The 18207-nt window shown below is 41.0% G+C and overlaps 1 protein-coding gene across 3 annotated transcripts in view; it reads right to left on the bottom strand.

Moving 5' to 3' along the window:
- LOC120541257 (plexin-A1-like) overlaps window positions 1–18207 on the bottom strand; it is a 710643-nt gene that overhangs the window by 618940 nt on the left and 73496 nt on the right. The window lies entirely within an intron of this gene.

Raw genomic sequence — 18207 nt, forward strand, 5'->3', positions numbered from 1 at the left:
ATTGTCGGTTTAAAAGCCGGGGACGTTCTGCCAAAAACAAAACTAATCCAACGGCCGGGCCTTAGGGGAAATTCTTAACAGCTTTTAATTTGGAGAATAGATGGCTCTCGCATCAAGCAGATTTCACTTGGACACAATCAAGATTGAATAGTTATGAAAAAAAAAAAAATGTACAGGACGATGAATGTGCTCAAGTAAATAAGATCTCTAAAATTTATACCGCTGATCAGCCATTCATCACTGAACTGGAGTCCAAGTCGTAAGTACATAATCATTGTAAAGATTCCCAGAAGTCAATTACCCTCCTCACTCACCACTTTTAGACATTAACAAAGGCCTACATGCTTTTAAAACTCATTTTTTGCTCCTGTCACACGGGATACAAAAGGTGTGACAAAACATACTTAAAAACGTTTGGCAAAAATCGTTTTCTTCAAGCTTGAACTCTGCTTTGTGATACTATCAATAGGACAGGATTTGGCTACAAAAATAGAAAATATTTTCAATTAAGCTTTCATTTTATAGTTGATCAACAAAAATAGCATGCTTTAAAAAATACTGCATGGAGGAATAATACATGAATGGCACTTACAGCAAATATACACACAGCTCTTCAATCAAGTGTCCCGAGTTTAAATTCCTCACCCATTGCTATCTGTGTAGAGTTTGCTCGCTCTCCCTGTGGTGACCTTGGTATTCCTCCAGATACTTCAATTTTCCTCCGACATCTCAATAATGTGTTTGTTGTAGGACTGTCAATTCTAAATTTGCCCATGTGATATTAGGTGTGTGTGCAAGTGGACCTGGTTTGGGGCTGACACCTCTTCCAGGGTTGGTTTCTGTTTTAGGCTTGATGCCTCCAGTTATGCAAAGTTGGGCAGAAGCAGCTCTAAGAATTTTAATGTTCATGTTATACATGACTCCTAAATTGTCCCTAGTGTGTGCCCTACTGTGGGCTGGCGCCCTGCCTGGGGTTTGTTTCCTGCCTTGCACCCTGTGTTGGCAGATCCCTGTGACCCTGTAGTTAGGATATAGTGGGTTGGATAATGGATGGATGTTATGCATAACACCCATTCTAGGGTTGACTCCTGTCTTGTGCACACTACTAGGATTGGCTCCAATCTCCACAACACATGAATGGACATAAAAACCAAACTCTGTCCATCTGTGAGGCTGAAGACCAGTTGGCCACCACCAGAAAAAGAAAGTAATATCAAATGCCACATACAAAACCTCAAAATACAATCTCAACATTTCAAAGGTTTGCCTCTGCCTTGTTTTTAGCTTAAAAAAAGCAAAAGGGTTTAAAGTAGCATTTGGAAACACCAAAAAATAAAGTAAGTACCCCCAGGAACAGTGTTGTAACTTTTAACCGTTATCAACATTCTGATCCTCATTTCACCAGAAAGCGTGACCCCTGATGTCAAAGATTCTTATCGGACAATGATAGACAAAGAGTTAAGTTAGGTTTATACTTGATGCATCTGCGTTGGTCACGAGGGTCGGATGGCAAAAATGATGATGAGTGCACTGCATGTGGAGTTTTTTCAGACTACACAAGGTTGTAAAGGAGATCCCACCCATTTAAAATGCTGAATTTGAATAAGAGGTTGGCAACAGACGTGTGGTGGTATTGATATCTCTATAATTCCTCTCTCCGAGACCACAAAGATGCTCAGGTGAAAACAAATTCATGGAATGAAACTGCAAATAGCAATAAACAAAATGAAACAGTACGTAAAAAAAATAAGTCTTCTCCTTTTGTTTTTCACTTAAAGCCCATAATAACAGTCACAACTCTTCTTCCATTAGCAGTGTGGGCATCTTTCGCTGAACAATTATGGAAACAATTCATTTTCTGTGTTATGAAAGTGTTATGTATGCACCATTGACCAAACACTGCCACCTACTGACTCCGAGAATGTCGATGCGGCAATCGAACAAGTATAAATGAGGTGATGGTGTGCGATGTGGGTAGTGGTCTGTGCACAGGCTTGGTGCGGTAAATGTTATTTGGACTTTAGAAGAAGCACATGAATTTATTTCTGGCAAAGAGAGCAAGACAGGATACTGAAGCTAGAGGGCGTATGGACATTTCCGCATTAAGGAATCACACAACTATTCAGCCGTTCTGCGATATTTGCTGGGGTAGGACACCCTACTGCACTGTTACTGCTGAAATGATAATTCGATTACCATATGTTCATGTATGTTAAAGGACATGGTGCCTTTCAGAGGGTCCCTATGTCTTGTAGCTTTACATAACATATTCTAATGAAGAATACGCTTTTATTCACTTGCTATGGGGATTTTCAGAGTTACTATCCAATGTTACGTCCACTTGAACTTCACGGCAATATTTGGTGAGGTTGTGGTTGATCTGTTACTTAGTCGGGACAAAATGCACTTAAGAGATAGGCTGTACTCTTTCAAGAAGACAAAATATAATAAATTTTTTAACAACATACATTCCATTTCTGGCCAACCTAGTTATTATATTGTATTATGTTCAAAAGAATTACTTGTGAACGCTTTGAAAGCACTCGTTTGCTTTTCCTCTCTGGTATGACAAATGTCCTTCCCTCCCACATATGATGTACCGTTTGACTTGTCTTTATGTCTAGTTATTCAAGATGTCAAGCTTTTTGGGATCCACCTATTTTTGACCCTCATTTTCAGGCCATTTTGGACCATATTTTGTGCAGGAGATTAGACCCTTATGAGAAACATTAAACCAACAAAAATGATCAGGATGACTTGATGTTGTCCATGCCACATCAATCCACCCCAAGGTTCACCCCCTAATGGGATACGATGGGCGAAAAGTTGAACCTTAAAAAGAGGGGATTGGTAACAGGCATTTGGAGTGTCGTTTTATGCTATTTCAAGGTTGCTGATTACAAACATGATATTTTTGATATTTGATTCTTTTCCGGTGGTCCTACACTCCCAGGTGGTTAAAAATGACACATTTCAAACATAAGCATATGGGGTACCAATTTAGACTATTTCATGGTCAATGACTACAAATCTGATGTGATTTTTGAAGTTTGATCCCTTACTAGGCATCTAGCCCAGATTGTAAAAAATGACAAATTTCTATTTCAATCAAGAATATTTAGACTTTAAACATTCCAACTGAAGCACACATTTTAATATTTTAAATATTTGATGCAATTATTCTTGTTTATTATTTACTTCTACTTCATGAAGTAATTCATTATATTTCTTATGAACACCATGAATTAATGCGGCTAACGCTAATTAGGCCTTTATTATTATTGAAGGAGGTGAAAGATTAGCAAATATGTCACTGCTCAGCTAATTCAGGTAGCATTATTTGCAACACATGAGCTACAAACTTGAGCCACAAACTTTGCAGGGAGTTCACCTGGAGATTGCCACAGTTAAACTGGTATTTTAAATCTGTCTCATGGAACGCATCCCATCTTCACCTCCAAAATAACCCTGACATTATGAATGACGACCCCGCTCTCTGGCCAAAGCAGCTATTAGATAGAGACTGCTGTTCACTGGTGAGGAGGGGGCCGGCTCAGGTGAAAAATAAAGTTTATCCCCCAAATTATGATAGCCATTGATTTATTGTCACTCACATGACTGCAGCATAACTGCATGCAGCCAACCCATGCATGCACCATTTGCCTTTCCATACCACACTCCCATTCTCAGTCAGCAGGCAGAAAAGAGAAGGACCTTGAAGGACACCTGCATTTTCTTTTTAACAAACTCCCACTCCTACACAAGTACAATTTTTGCACTGATTTGTCAATGAGTGATCATTGGGCAATGTCGCTCAAGACAGGCTGACCTGTGGATTGTGGGCAGTGTGTCTTTTACAGCATCGGAGGTGTGAAAAAACCTACATGTAGGACATGGTGTCAAGCGTCAATGAGCATCTCTTGGCATTACGTCATGAAAACACAGGAGGAACTGATGGTCAGATTGGGATAAATGTAGGAGGCGAGTGCACTCTGCTCGGAAGAGACCTGGGTGGGATTGTGATGAATGACTGACAGACAGCGCACAATGATAGCAGCTGCCAGAAATAACAGTGGCACTGGCACTCGGATGACTGTTGGCAGTGTGCCTTGACAGCACAGTGAGAGCATTTCACAGCAGGGGAGCGGGCTTAGCCCACCAGAGCGGAGGTTCGCTACGCACTATTTCATGGACTTTAAACTAGTGTATATGTCAAATCGCTGAAAAAGAAATTAGGGATTTAAGTATATTATATGACAGTCTGTTCAATGTCTTTATGTTGTAATGTTATAAAGCCTTTAAAATGGATACTCCTGCATTTCTTATGTAAGGCTAATCACATGGTGTTTGCTGATTAGGATTACTAGATGAGCAGTGAAGGCCTTACCCAAAGAGAACAACTCCATTTTTTCAGTTGTTCTTCAAATATAATCAGTTGGAATGCAATGAATGACCTAAAATAGTGAAAAGATAAGCAGTAAACTGCCAGAGGTTTAAATTTAAAGTTTAAATTAGCAAAAAATGAAAAAAAGGAAATTTCAGAAAATTACAAATGGGCCTTCTTCAGGGAGCAACTAATAGGTTACAACCTACAGACGTTCTGCAGTAATTAAAGTAAATGAAGCCTTGTAAGTTGAAACAAACAATTTGCACAGGTGTCCCCAACTTCTCTCGATTACTTAAAATCCCTCTGTCCGTCTTAAAGCACAGTTGGGACAGACTATAAATCCCTCTGTCCGTCTTAAAGCACAGTTGGGACAGACTATGTCACTACGCCTTCTAAAGTACTACTTGGATAATATTCCAGGGATCATGGCAAGAAAACAACAATTAACAAATTAAATTAGACAGAGCATTAGAAGCGTAGGCCTTTCGTTTAGAGAAACTGCAAAAAAAAATGAAATCAAAGTGTTAATGACTACAGTGGTGCCCTACACAATCAAAAGGAAATTGAAAACTCCAAGAAACTCTGATAGGAAGAGATCTGGCAGACCCAAAGACACAACCCAATCAGAAGACGACTTTCTGAGGGTCAGCAGCTTGTATGACAGGCGCCTCACAGCAACAAATAAACTTGTAAACCTTTGTAAAACTTTTGAATGGTAGTGAATCTACTTGCCAGCAAATAATATAATACCACACCTGTTTCGAAAAGGAAACAGTACATCTTTAACTGCAACAAAGTCGGGGGGAGGCTCATGGTCTACCACCTGCTCAGTCGATTTAAGCTAAACCTCAAGACGAGTTAGAACTGGGGTGAGATGACTAGCAACTCCATTACTTATAAAGTTACATAGAAGTGCTCACATCAAAACCTATTAAGGTAGGAGATTACATGACCCAATTTACTACACATTTGTTAAGAACCACCGTCTAATTTTGTTTGGTCGCTTTCCTTCCATTCAAAGACATATGATACCACGATTGTGACTTAGCTATAAATGCTTGTACTACTCAGATGGGACACAGAGGTTTGTCTAATACAAGTTAAGCAGGAAGCTTGCATGAAACAACAACATATCCTCACTAATATAGTGGAGAGTATCCCCACCTGTCACACAGAAGACACCGTGGTCCCCCAATGGAGAGGTTGGACTATGACAGGCAGTGTGGCATAGTAGTAAAGGATTTAGACTTCAACCCTGAGTTTATGGATTCCAATCCTACCGCTAACACTGAGTGTCCATGTAGGACCACCTGCCTGTGTTCCAGTTGGTACAAGAAATGTTGTAAGCTGTCTTGAATAAAGACATCGGCCAGATAGTAATAACTGTTAATAATGATAACTGCAGCCACTTGGCCACCATCTAGTTTAGCCCTGAAATTCACAAGAAGGCACAAAAGGGAGGTCACAGAAACACAAAGGAGAAAAAAACATCATTGGTGAACTCAAAAAAGAGCTACGAAATGGAAGCCGAGCGAGTGGAATATGAACTTCATGACACAAAGAAGACATCCCACCTACTAAAAGACTCTCAGCCTGCATTGTTTAGCCCAAATCCCAAGCCAAAGTTAAGTGTGCCAAAGACAATATATAAAGCACAACATCATCTACATTCACTCCACCACTTCTGACAGTGACCTTCTGCCTTGTACTTCTACAGCAGCCCCTAATGGCCACCCCCTTCTCTGTGTTATGCAAGGGCCGTCATTCCTGCTTGGGGAAGGAGCTCAGCTGAAGAAGCCGGAGGCTAACCAAAGGTAGTCTGAGACATTCCTGAGTTGCTGGAGATGAATACGACTTGTTTATGTGACGGGCTGCAAAGACCCCTCCCTTCCCACGCCTCTGAAAAGCCACACTGGCAGACAAAATAAACACAGACGAATCCGTCTAATTTGCTTCTGAATGTTTCTGATCGCCGCTTAATCGTCCCTTCAGCTGGGCGGCTTGTTTATTTTTTTATTATTTATAAAAATCAACACCCTGCTCCACCCCCACACCCTATACACCAAAAAAATAAATAAATAAATAAAAATCCAGCTTCTTTCCTGGAAACTCATACATTACCATACAAATGTGCAGTATTTACATATCAAATGTGTTTGCCTGTGTTTAAAAGCACTTAGCTGGCTTTAGATACAGAAAAGCTGCATCAAATTCAGAGTTAGAGCATAGAACTATTATATTGGGATAATAAGCACCATGAGATTGTTCTCCCACATCCTTGGCAAAGCAAAACAAATACTGCTAATTGATGAGTGACTGTTCTATATAATTACGGCTTTCATTAAACAGTAAATCGGCTCAGTGATGCTACATTTCCTGGACACTCTAGTCTCATCTTAGGTCTCCAACAAACAATCTTATAGGGGTGATGGGACGGAAGACTAACAGAAAAATAGAAATAAGTTAGTAGGCACAAAAGGAGTCAGTGAAATGTAACAATTTTAAAATTAGATGACGCGCAAGTATGCTGAAAAGCAGACAGACAGACAGACAGACAGATGGACAGATAGATACTTTATTAATCCCAAGGGGAAATTCACACTTCATTTAAGAGCCATACTTGATAAACCTAGCACCATAAGGTAAATTTAAGACCCTACAAAAATGCTGAGGCCAATTTATGTAAAACTCAAATACAAGGCAGAAGCAACGTGTATGCATCCATCCATCTTCCTGACCCACTTACAGTATCTAAGAAAGGGTTGCAGGGAGAGGGTAAGACAAAAACAACACTATAACTTTTGGTTCAACAGAGGAGAGTACCTGCTCTCGAATCAGTAAGGGGCAAACCTTAGTGAATTCACGCTTCCCATCTATAAGCGTCTACAAGAAATTTTGTTGTTCTGATGTTTAATTCTAATAGTTTTATCATCTCAGCCTTACAGCTCAGGTCACAATAAATCGATCCAACATAACTGGCAGACATTTCCCTACCCGTCAAAGCACTACCGTAATAATCAACTCGAAACTAGTTCAGCTTTTTCTTCCCCATTGACTTTAGTGCATTTTCAGGACTTCAGCGAAGATCCCGAATATTTCCATGATTTTGCTGAACTCGAAATGAAGCAAATTCAGAAGTGTTCGCTCATCATTAGTGCCATCAGTGGACTGGCTTCTTTATTCAGGAGGAGTTCTAGCACTAAGCTTGCTTAAGCAAAGTTGCCATCTTCCTCCCACCCCATGACTGGATATGCCAGGATATATTTAAAGCATTAGTAATACAATGCTATAGAAGCCTGAAATAATGTGGAATTTTAAAAGGAAACAAAAAATGCAGGAATGTAAGATACCAGACTGATGCTCATATTTTTCAGTTACTCTGGTCAAGCGATTGAATTTTGGATCATAAGGACACCAAATGTTATTCCAACCTGACTCCCTGTGCATTCCCTCATTATCCACAACCAACTAATATTCAAAGATGGTAATAATTCAAACTGATAAACAGTGAAATATATCAAAACAGTACTGATATCTAGGATGTCATCTGAACCAGTAAAATAGCAGAACAAGATCCAGTCATTTACGAACAAATAATTTGTAGCCATGCCTCATTTAATGAATACTTGATTAGAAAATTAAAATTTCACAGTTATAAAGAGAGAGAAAAAATGCTGAACCATATATGCATAACCACGTCACCATGCATGAGCAACTGCCCCACTGTTAGTAATACGTACAGCAGAGGATCATGGGAGTGAGCACCATACTTGTTTGTGCAACAGCCTGGAAGCTGTTGCAGTGACAGCGTCTTTTATTACAGGTGTTGATGTGTCTGCTTCTGATAAAGAGACAGAGGTTGTCCAAGAGGACATTTAAGAAACGGAAAGACAACATGGAGACAGAGGTGACTTGCCACCTTGATTGGCATTCAACACAAATGTGACACCTCACACCCACAAGCCTGATTAGCCCTAAGTGCTGGAAATCCTTCAACAAGGTAGGTCGGCTGATTGCTCGGATGACTTGTTGATTACTTATGTAGTTGCAGTGTTTATGATTTTATTATTTCACGGTAGAGTAGCAGATTGGAATTTTCCCAAAGGAGATGGAAATTAAGCAACAGCACACACATTGTCATCATATTTGTATTATTTATCTTAGTTCCTACATTTAACTTCAGCAATTTTTTTTCCAATGATACTTTGCAAATTGACTTTATAATAATATTAAGGGATTTTTAAAATAATTTTGGACAGAATATTTCTATTAAAATGAAATAATGGAAAAACCTGGCTCATTATAAAAATTATTGGCTTAAAAAAATGTTTCAGTAAAGTATTGGCTTTGAGACCCAGGTTTATATTATACAGCTTTACAAAAGGAGGGCAAAATATTGCCAAATACATTCATTTATTAAAAAAAATGAATACATAAACAACAACAAACAAAAAAACGGTTTAATTATTTACTTTCAGGGTAACATAGTAGCCTATTGGTTTATAAGTGTCACATAGTGCTGTACGGTATATAGGTACTGAATTTCCAAATTTCTAAAACAGTACAATACTAGCATTATGCGGAATTTGGTCACAGAAGTTAATGGTGGCATACTGGCACCTCACACTTTAACAACCCCACAGGGCCCCTAAGCAAACCTCCTCATTCTCTGAAGTTATATTTATATATTTGCTACAGATTCCAAATGAAATGAAAGCCCAATTGAATGCTACAATATACATATATCAGTGCTCTCGAAAACCTGAGATGGAAAAGTTCAGTAGTCTGATTGGCTCTGGTTGGCAAGCAGAGTGTAGTATAGCCAGGTGGCACACGTGCGTATGGTCTGGTTGGAAAAAACAGTCAGGAGCCATTTGTAGGGGTATTGGTTATTTGTTACCGTATATACTCACGTGTAAGTCGGGTCTTGAAACCCGAAAAATCGTTCATTAAATCAGACCCCGACTTATACGCCTACTCAAAAATACGACACTTACATTTTTTTTTTTTTTAACATCTTCTTGCCTCCTCCAATCTCGCATCAGTTTCTCAGACACATCAAATTTTGTTCCAGCAGCACAGTTACCAATTTCTTTCGCTACTTCAACAACGTTTCATTTAAAACCAGCTTCATATTTTCTTCTGATCAAACGCTCCATCGTAGATAAGGGATACTCTTACGATAAAGGTGTATGAGGGTGTGAAATACAGAAAACACAAATCAGTGCAAATGTTGCTTTGGAATAGTTTGGGTATTACCGTGTGGTCACGTAGGCACAATAGAGAGAGAGGTGAGGGGCAGGGTGTTCCATGGTTACTCTCTCAGGTGGCCGTTTAGCATATTATAATCCTTTGTACCAACAGTGTGAGTTTTCCGCATTTAACTTATAAAATACCAGAAATTACGCAGTAAGATCAAGTCCCAGCTTATCCGTGGGAGAATTTATCCGCCAGTATAGAAGGTATTTGCTTCAGTATTGTTTTGTTACCAGTGTGATACCAGTTTTGATACAACACTAGACTCACCCAACTAGAGCTAGAGATGTGCGTTTGAATGTTAGGGTTTGTACAGCACTGATGTCTTGTCAACGTTTGGCACTTGTTATTACATGACAAAATTAAATCAATCAATCAATCAATCCTCCTTCTTTTGGCTGCTCTCATTAGGAGTTGTCACAGCGCATCATCTTCTTCCATATCTTTCTGTCCTCTCCATTTTGCTCAGTCACACCCATCACCTGCATGTCCTCTCTCATCACATCTATAAACCTTCTCTTAGGCCTTCCTCTTCCCTGGCTGCTCTATCCTTAATATCCTTCTCCCAGTATACCCAGCATCTCTCCTCTGCACATGTCCAAACCAACACAATCTCACCTCTCTGACTTTGTCTCCCAACTTGAGTTGACCCTCTAATGTCCTCATTTCTAATCCTGTCCATCCTCGCCACACCCAATGCAAATCTTAGCATCTTTATCTCTGCTACCTCCAGCTCTGTCTCCTGCTTTCTGGTCAGTGCCACCGTCTCCAGTCCATATAACATAGCTGGTCTCATTACCATCATATAGACCTTCCCTTTCACTCTTACTAATACCAGTCTGTCACAAATCACTCCTGATACACTTCTCCACCCACTCCACCCTGCCTACACTCTCTTCTTCACCTCTCTTCCACAATCCCCGTGACTCTGTACTGTTGATCCCAAGAATTTAACCTCATAAATTAAATAAATAAAAATAACAAGAGATTACAGCTTATTCTGTGGGCTCCATGCTGACTTGCTGCCCATATCAGATTGGTAATGAAGAGTCCTGATAGAATTGTGTAATCCAGTGCTTCTCAAACATTTTTCTCACAACTCAGTTTTGCCTATTGTGCTTCTTCACAAACAAAAACTGCCGTGGAAAATCAAATGATCTTTACGCCATACCCTCAAGCATCAAACCCTCTTGGAAAATTGCCAGTGACCTTCGTCTGGGTCAGGACGCCTTGGATAATCACCGACGAACAGTATCTTAGAGTTTGTTTCAACCATGCAAGCAACAACCCATCGCAAGGCTTTCCACATTCCGTTCACTTCCCTTTTTCATTCATTTCAATTGCAATTCACGGCTGAGCACGACCCAATTATAGCTATCCTGCGACCATGACTTTCCATGATTCTCAGCTCTACCCGAAGGCAATGAGATTCAGGAACTGCCTGCCACCATTAAATGTGAAATGTTCTCTGACAGGAAGCCATGACTAGTCCTGTAGTGTGAAGCGCACTTTAAAGGATGTCTCGGGGTATTCTGGTTTCCTACAACCCAAAAGACATGCATGTTAAAGTCATTAGTGACTCCAAAATGAACATGTTCAGGTGTTTGGAGGAGTGTGTCGTGTAATGGGCTGGTTTGTTCCTTTCACCCAGCACAGATGGAGTTCAGCCACAGCTTCTACTGATTTTGTGGTAAAAAAAACCCAGTTGTTGAGTGAATGCATATTCATTTTAACCAAATACGTAACATTAACTACATTTGATGGCTTTTCCGTGTGTCTAGGTCTCTTCCTTTATTGGAACAAAAATATGCCCATCCATTCTGATTTTTTAATAATAATAGAAAAAAGGGTAGTGGCACATAAAACTTTGGGGTATCTAGACACCTGGTAATCGTTTGCATACTGGAAGCAGATCTAAAACAGAAAGAAAAAAAAGTTCAAACCGGCTGCTTCAGATTCCTCTAAAGACTCTCGAGCGCCAGCACAAGTTTGCTGACGGTAAGCATTTGTTCCAGTTTTGCAGAAGGCAGCAAATATTTTTTCAGCTATGCTTTATTTCTTGAGCTCCGCAGGAATCATTCGAAAAAGAGACAGCAAGAGCGTGCCGGATAAAAAACCTCGTTCAGAGCACTGGGCAGGCACCTGCGGAAGCCGCAACAACATGGCTTGGCTTGTAGACACCGGGGATCCGCTCTGCCAAGAGCCAATCTTCCTTGAAGTCAAGGCCCAGGCTCCAAAACCCCATCAGTAAAACTGTCTGCTTGGATAAGAACTTGGATAATAAAGCAATGCTTTGAAATATAGCGCACATGGCATATCAATTACAGCACTGGCACTCCACAAAGACGAAAGGAAAGAAAAAAAAAACAACAAACCCTCACACATTCCACACTGACTGAACTTAAAAATGTAGCGTGAACGCATTTGCTCAGCATGTACAGTAGGTCACATCTGGACCGGCTTGTGCTGCAGTATATGTCATTTTACGAGAGGCGAGGTGGGGGAGTGCTGCAGTGAAAAGACATGGAAGACAACGAGAAGGCAAAAATTATGAGCTAGATGACAGTACTCATTTATCTTTCTTGTCAAATCAATTTCAAAGCACTAACTTCAAGCACGCACCATAAGAAAACTTAGTGAACTCTAGAGCTACCTGCATGTCACCATTCGTTTCACCTACATAGATCAAAACACATTTGCAGAATTGACAGAGAGAAAAACGAAAAGTGAATATATTGATCCAGCATTTGCAGTCTTTATTGAACAAAAGACATGACACTTTAGTTGCTGGGTGGCTGGAGGACTACTCATCAGTGTCCTTCATCACCAGGGGCAATTTTAGGAATAATTTTTTGAGCTCGATGTAGCAGAAAAACAAAACATATCCTGGAGTGTTTTATTATTTCTATGTGAATTTAATTCTGACTGTGCCTGTTGTGTTTAACTAAGAAATTCTGGACCACACGACCAAGTGAATGATTGGATTATGACAATTAATGTTTTTTTTTTTTTGACTTGCATACGAATTTATACATAAGAAGTTCCTCTTCAGAAACAGATGTGTGCCTAATTTGTTTAACTGTTTTAGGATCTTTAGATAACATTACAATATAGGCCGATGACACCCAGCTCTACCTTGTTAGTAAACCCACCTCTTCTTTTCCACCAACTCTGCTTATTTGACTGCATTGCTGAAATTAAATCCTGATTTTCTTCAAATTTTCTTAAATTAAACACTGACAAAACTGAGGTTCTCCTCATTGGTACAGAATCATCATTATCCAAAGCTGATAATCTTTGAGCAAGAAAAAAAACAAACCGAGTATACGCCATACCACCACCACTGCCATTTTTTATTTCCACAATTATTATTTTGAATCCACCTTTCCTCAAACGAATCAGCCCAAGTCAATCAAGACAACTCCTCCATGCTTACGGAATCTCCATCCATACACGGAAACAGAGGGACTTCTGTAAATTTATTCAGGGAAGTACATGGCAAAGTTAAATAGTTCTTATAATTTGACGCTACTTTTGTTTTAATTTCCCTTAAAATCTCCTGGAATACCCTCTCTTTCTCAAAGATGTAAACAAGATACGTATTGCCTCGTATGCATGTTCAACTTCTGTATTTCACTTGCTGTTGATAATCCCTTTGTTTCCACTTCACCTCTGATCAAGAGTCTGGGTGTCATCCTTGCTAGTACTCGATCGTTCCAATCTCACATTAATAACATCACCGGGTCTGCTTACTTCCACCTACGTAATATTAATCACATCCGCCCCCCCCTCACTCCCCATACCGCTGCCATTCTTGTTCACAGCCTTGTTACTTCTCATCTGGACTATTGCAATTCACTCCTCTTTGGTCTCTCGAATAAATCTCTCCATAAGTCAGCTAGTCCAGAATTCTGCTGCTCACATCATTACTCGAACCCCATCTATTAGTAGCTTCATTGGCTCCCGATTAAGTTTTGATTTTAAAATTCTGCTGTTAACATTTAAGGCCATTCATAACCTCACCCCTCCATATCCATCCGACCTTCTTCATGTTGCCATTCCCTCCCGTAACCTTAGATCCTCTTCCTCCATCCATCTGACCATCCACCAAGGGGCGCAGAGCATTCAGCCTTTCTGCTCCCAGGCTCTGGAACTCATTACCTACTGAGCTTACAAATATTGAATCATTTTCAGCATTCAAATGAAAACTTAAAAACGTATCTGTTTAAAATGGCTTTTTCTTTACGATTACAGTGGCTTTGTTTGGTTTTAATTTTTATATTTTCTTATGTTTTAAGTTTTGTTTATAATGTGCTTTTTTATTATTATTTATTGTTTGTTTGGTGTCCTTGAATGCTTAGAAAGGCACCATTTATAAATAAAATGTATTATTATTTATTATTATTATGTTAAATGATCATACCATTTATTTGTATGCTGATTGGCACAAGGGCGGCACGGTGGCGGCACGGTGGCGCAGTGGTAGCGCTGCTGCCTCGCAGTTAGGAGACCTGGGTTCGCTTCCTGGGTCCTCCCTGCGTGGAGTTTGCATGTTCTCCCCGTGTCTGCGTGGGTTTCCTCCGGGCGCTCCGGTTTCCTCCCGCAGTCCAAACACATGCTGGTTAGGTGGATTGGCGATTCTGAATTGGCCCTAGTGTGTGCTTGGTGTGTGGGTGTGTTTGTGTGTGTGTCCTGCGGTGGGTTGGCACCCTACCCAGGATTGGTTCCTGCCTTGTGCCCTGTGTTGGCTGGGATTGGCTCCAGCAGACCCCCGTGACCCTGTGTTCGGATTCACCGGGTTAGAAAATGGATGGATGGATGATTGGCACAAGCTAACAATGGCGCTTGAATCTTTTATGCAAATTAACCTTACATATTTGGGAGAATTGCTTTGTTGACTTCTCCAGTCTTGTCATGGCGAATTGACCAGTATCATCAACTAGGAGCCCCAAAAGCACATACATCCCAGTAAGGTCCAATAGCACTTCTAAAATAAAATTTTTATTTTTACAAAATGCTCTTCAATAACAATGAATCTCTGTGGCACACAAGCGGCAAAGGAATTGCTCAAAAAAATCTAAGGCAGACAAAGTTCAATTACGGTAACCCAGAAACGTAGTCTAAAAACAGAGCAATAAGGTTCAACAGTCCGGAAAGCCAATAAATTAAAGAAACACCAGTAAACTCACCAACTCCCTAGCACATTCAAAATGAGCCGTCAGGAACTGTGGGAGACCCTTCGAAATTTATAGGGAGGGGGGCAGTTCATTGCGGTGATTGGCAGGTGGCCCCACCTTTTGGGAAACGGCCCAGAACACACACGGAACATAACACAGACTGCTTGCATATATAAACAAAATCAAAGAATAATGCGCATAAGTAACATTAATATAACCAACATGAATCAAAAATGAACTGGGAACCCTGGCTGAGACATGACAACCAATCAGCATGGCAGGCTCCATCAGCCTTGTTGTAACAAAGGTGGGCTTATCTGTATCGGTGACCTTGGCTATTCTTTTTTAAGATACTAATTTCCCTGACACCAGTCAAAATTAATCATCAAGGGACTTCCACCCATGTAATCAAGTTAGCAAAAAAAACACTTTAAGCCGACCTCACAATGCAAGACCTTTCCAACAATTTTCAGTTGTTCCCCATCACCTAAAAAAATATTAGGTAGTCACAAAAAGTCGTAGACCATTGCAGCACTCGCCCAGGTGGGGCAGTACGAAAACCTTTGTAATTCCTGTCATAGTGGTTTGATTTTATCATAGCAAGTCACTAGTTGTGTGGGTTTGCTGTTGTGTCCGAAAGATTTAAAATCCAAAGAGTGCTCAGCTAAAAGTGAAATGCATGCAGTGATTAAGGCTAGAAGCAGCAAGGCAAAAAGGAAAGCGGTCTGTGCAAACAGAGGTGTGGCTCATTGAATGTTAAAGCCATTACAGATGTCTATTCAATGTTTACCATTTCTCATTCCATGCCAATGTGGAGAAAGAAAATCATAAATACGAAGAGATCACAGTTTATTCTGTTGGACTCCACGCTGACTGGCTGCCAATGTGATGAACTGTTGGGAGGGAATCGTGTAATCGGCCACTCCCTGTGATTGGTAGTTGCACCCCAAGGCACTGAGATTCAGCAACTTCAGTTGTTAAATCAGACATACCCTCTAAGTGGAGGTCACGTCTAGGTCTACTTCAACGACATTTCATTTAAATGTATTGTAATGGGGGCCTTAAAGATTAAGTCAGAAAGTGTAACTGGTGTCGTATTGATATGCAAGGCAGGCAGTTTAAAGGCTTGGATGATGGTAATTCGCTGCCGATCCAGGGATTGGCACTGTGTGATAATGGTCTCTCTTTTCCTCCCTCTGCAGAAAGGAAGATCGATGGTTCTCCACCTCCAGCGTCACTTCTGGGAGCCACCCAACTGGGCCAGCCTCTTCCTGTCAAAACACCTCTCAAACTCTTGGGCAGTCACCATGACAGAACGCCAGTCTAAAGAAGACTCAACTGAACTTTTTTTTGCTCTTGTTCCTTTTCCAATTATACAGGGTGTGGCCCCAAAAATGGAAGGCCTGGAGGAGACAACATTTCCAGGACATTTCCTCCCCCAGACCAGTATATGGCATTCCCCTTGGTTTCCAACAGGGCCAAGGGTCATAAGCATAAGCATGAAAGCTCAACCCTGCTGCAGCCCATGGTCGCCATGAACGCTTGCAGGGCCTTATTTGGCAACACTTCAGCCTAATCCTGGAAGTGCTGCCGGAAGAAGCTCGTTGGGCACCTGGACTCCTTCTGGGTGCCCTATAAAAAGGGGCCAGTCACCACCACTCAACGGCCTGAGTTGGGAGGAGGAGCAGTGGAGGTGGAAGGACTGGTGGCAAAAGGACTGTGGAATGGGCTGTTGCTGGACGGTGTTGTGAATAAGTAAACAGTGTGCCATGTGGCAAAGTTGTGTCCTGCCTGGTGTCAGGGATTGGGTGGCTGTACGTGCCCTGGGCTTCACAAGGGTTTTCTGAAAGGCACCCCAACACATTGACGCTGTCTTCTCTTGTGTTACAATGGCCAGTAACATACACAGTAACTAGAGTCTGACACATCAAGTCAATGGCCTTCACACAGTTGTAAGTTTATTAAGCTACTCAACCAAGTCTGCTCATTGTTGCACAAATCTGGTAGAAGTAAATGTTGCCCCAATCAAACAATTTACAAGGAATTCACAAAGAGAGCTGCTGATGCTCACAAGGCTGTAAAACGTGGGCACTGATTCTGAAAGACTCAATCAATCAATGGGAAGAAACCAGAGTACACAGTGAAAATCCATACTAAGCCAGAGAAAGCAAATATAAAAACCTCACACGGAGTAAAGTCCAACCTGGAATCATTGAACAGGCCAAGATCATCAGGGTGACAACAATACCGCTTGACGCCTGCACCATCCCAACAACAGTGTAAACATTTGTCTCAGCAGCTTACACCAGCACTTACGCCTTTTCCATACTGTGATCCCCTTAAAACATGCTTGAACATTTTGTGGTTGACTTTGGGGTGACATTTCTTACCCAGATACCAGAGTACTACATGCAGTTTTTGTCTCCAGGTAATACAAATAGACATAGAAGCGCTTGAGAGATCCAAAGAAGAGTGACTAGGCCGATTCCAGGACTGTAAGGGATGATCGAAGGAGTTGAACCTTTTCATTTTAAGCAAATAAAGATTAAGAGGCGACATGTTTGAAGTGTTTAAAATAATGAAAGGAATTAGTTCATTGGATTGAGATGGCTAGTTTAAAATGACTTCAAAGAAGAACACATTGGCACAGTAGTCAACTTATTAGGGTGCAAATGTTAGGAGGTTTTCCTTCACCCTGAGAGAATTATAGACACAGAATAAATGACCAAGTAGTGTGGTAAGACAGCAGGGCCATCTTAATGCATCGGCACACTGGGCAGTTGCCCGGGGGCTCCACACGCATAGGGGCCCATGCTAATCTACACTATATTGGCAAAATTATTGTGACCCCACCTCCAAATCATTGAATTCAGGTGTTCCAATCACTTCCATGGCCACAGGTCTATCAAGTTAAGCACCTAGGCATGCAGACGGCTTCTACAAACATTTGTGAGACAATCGGTCACTCTCAGGAGTTCAGTGAATTCAAGAGTGGTACCGTGATAGGATGCCACAATAAGTCCATTCATGAAATTTCCTTGCTACTAAATATTCCACGGTCAGCTGTTAGTGGTATTATAACAAAGTGGAAGCAACTGGGAATAACAGCAACTCAGCCACCAAGTGGTAGGCCACGTAAAATCACAAAGAGGGGACAGTGCATGCTGAGGTGTGCAGAAGTCGCCAACCTTCTGCAGAGTCAATAGCTACAGACCTCCAAAAGCTCAAGAACAGTGCGTAGAGAAAGAGCTTCATGGATTGGGTTTCCATGGCCGAGCAGCTGCATCGAAGCCTTACATCACCAAGTGCAATGCAAAAAGTCGGATGCAGTGGTGTAAAGCCCACCCCCGCCAGGACTCTAGAGTAGTGGAGAAGTGTCCTCTGGAG

The sequence above is a fragment of the Polypterus senegalus genome, chromosome 12 (genome assembly GCF_016835505.1).
Source record: "Polypterus senegalus isolate Bchr_013 chromosome 12, ASM1683550v1, whole genome shotgun sequence".
Classification (NCBI taxonomy): domain Eukaryota; kingdom Metazoa; phylum Chordata; class Cladistia; order Polypteriformes; family Polypteridae; genus Polypterus; species Polypterus senegalus.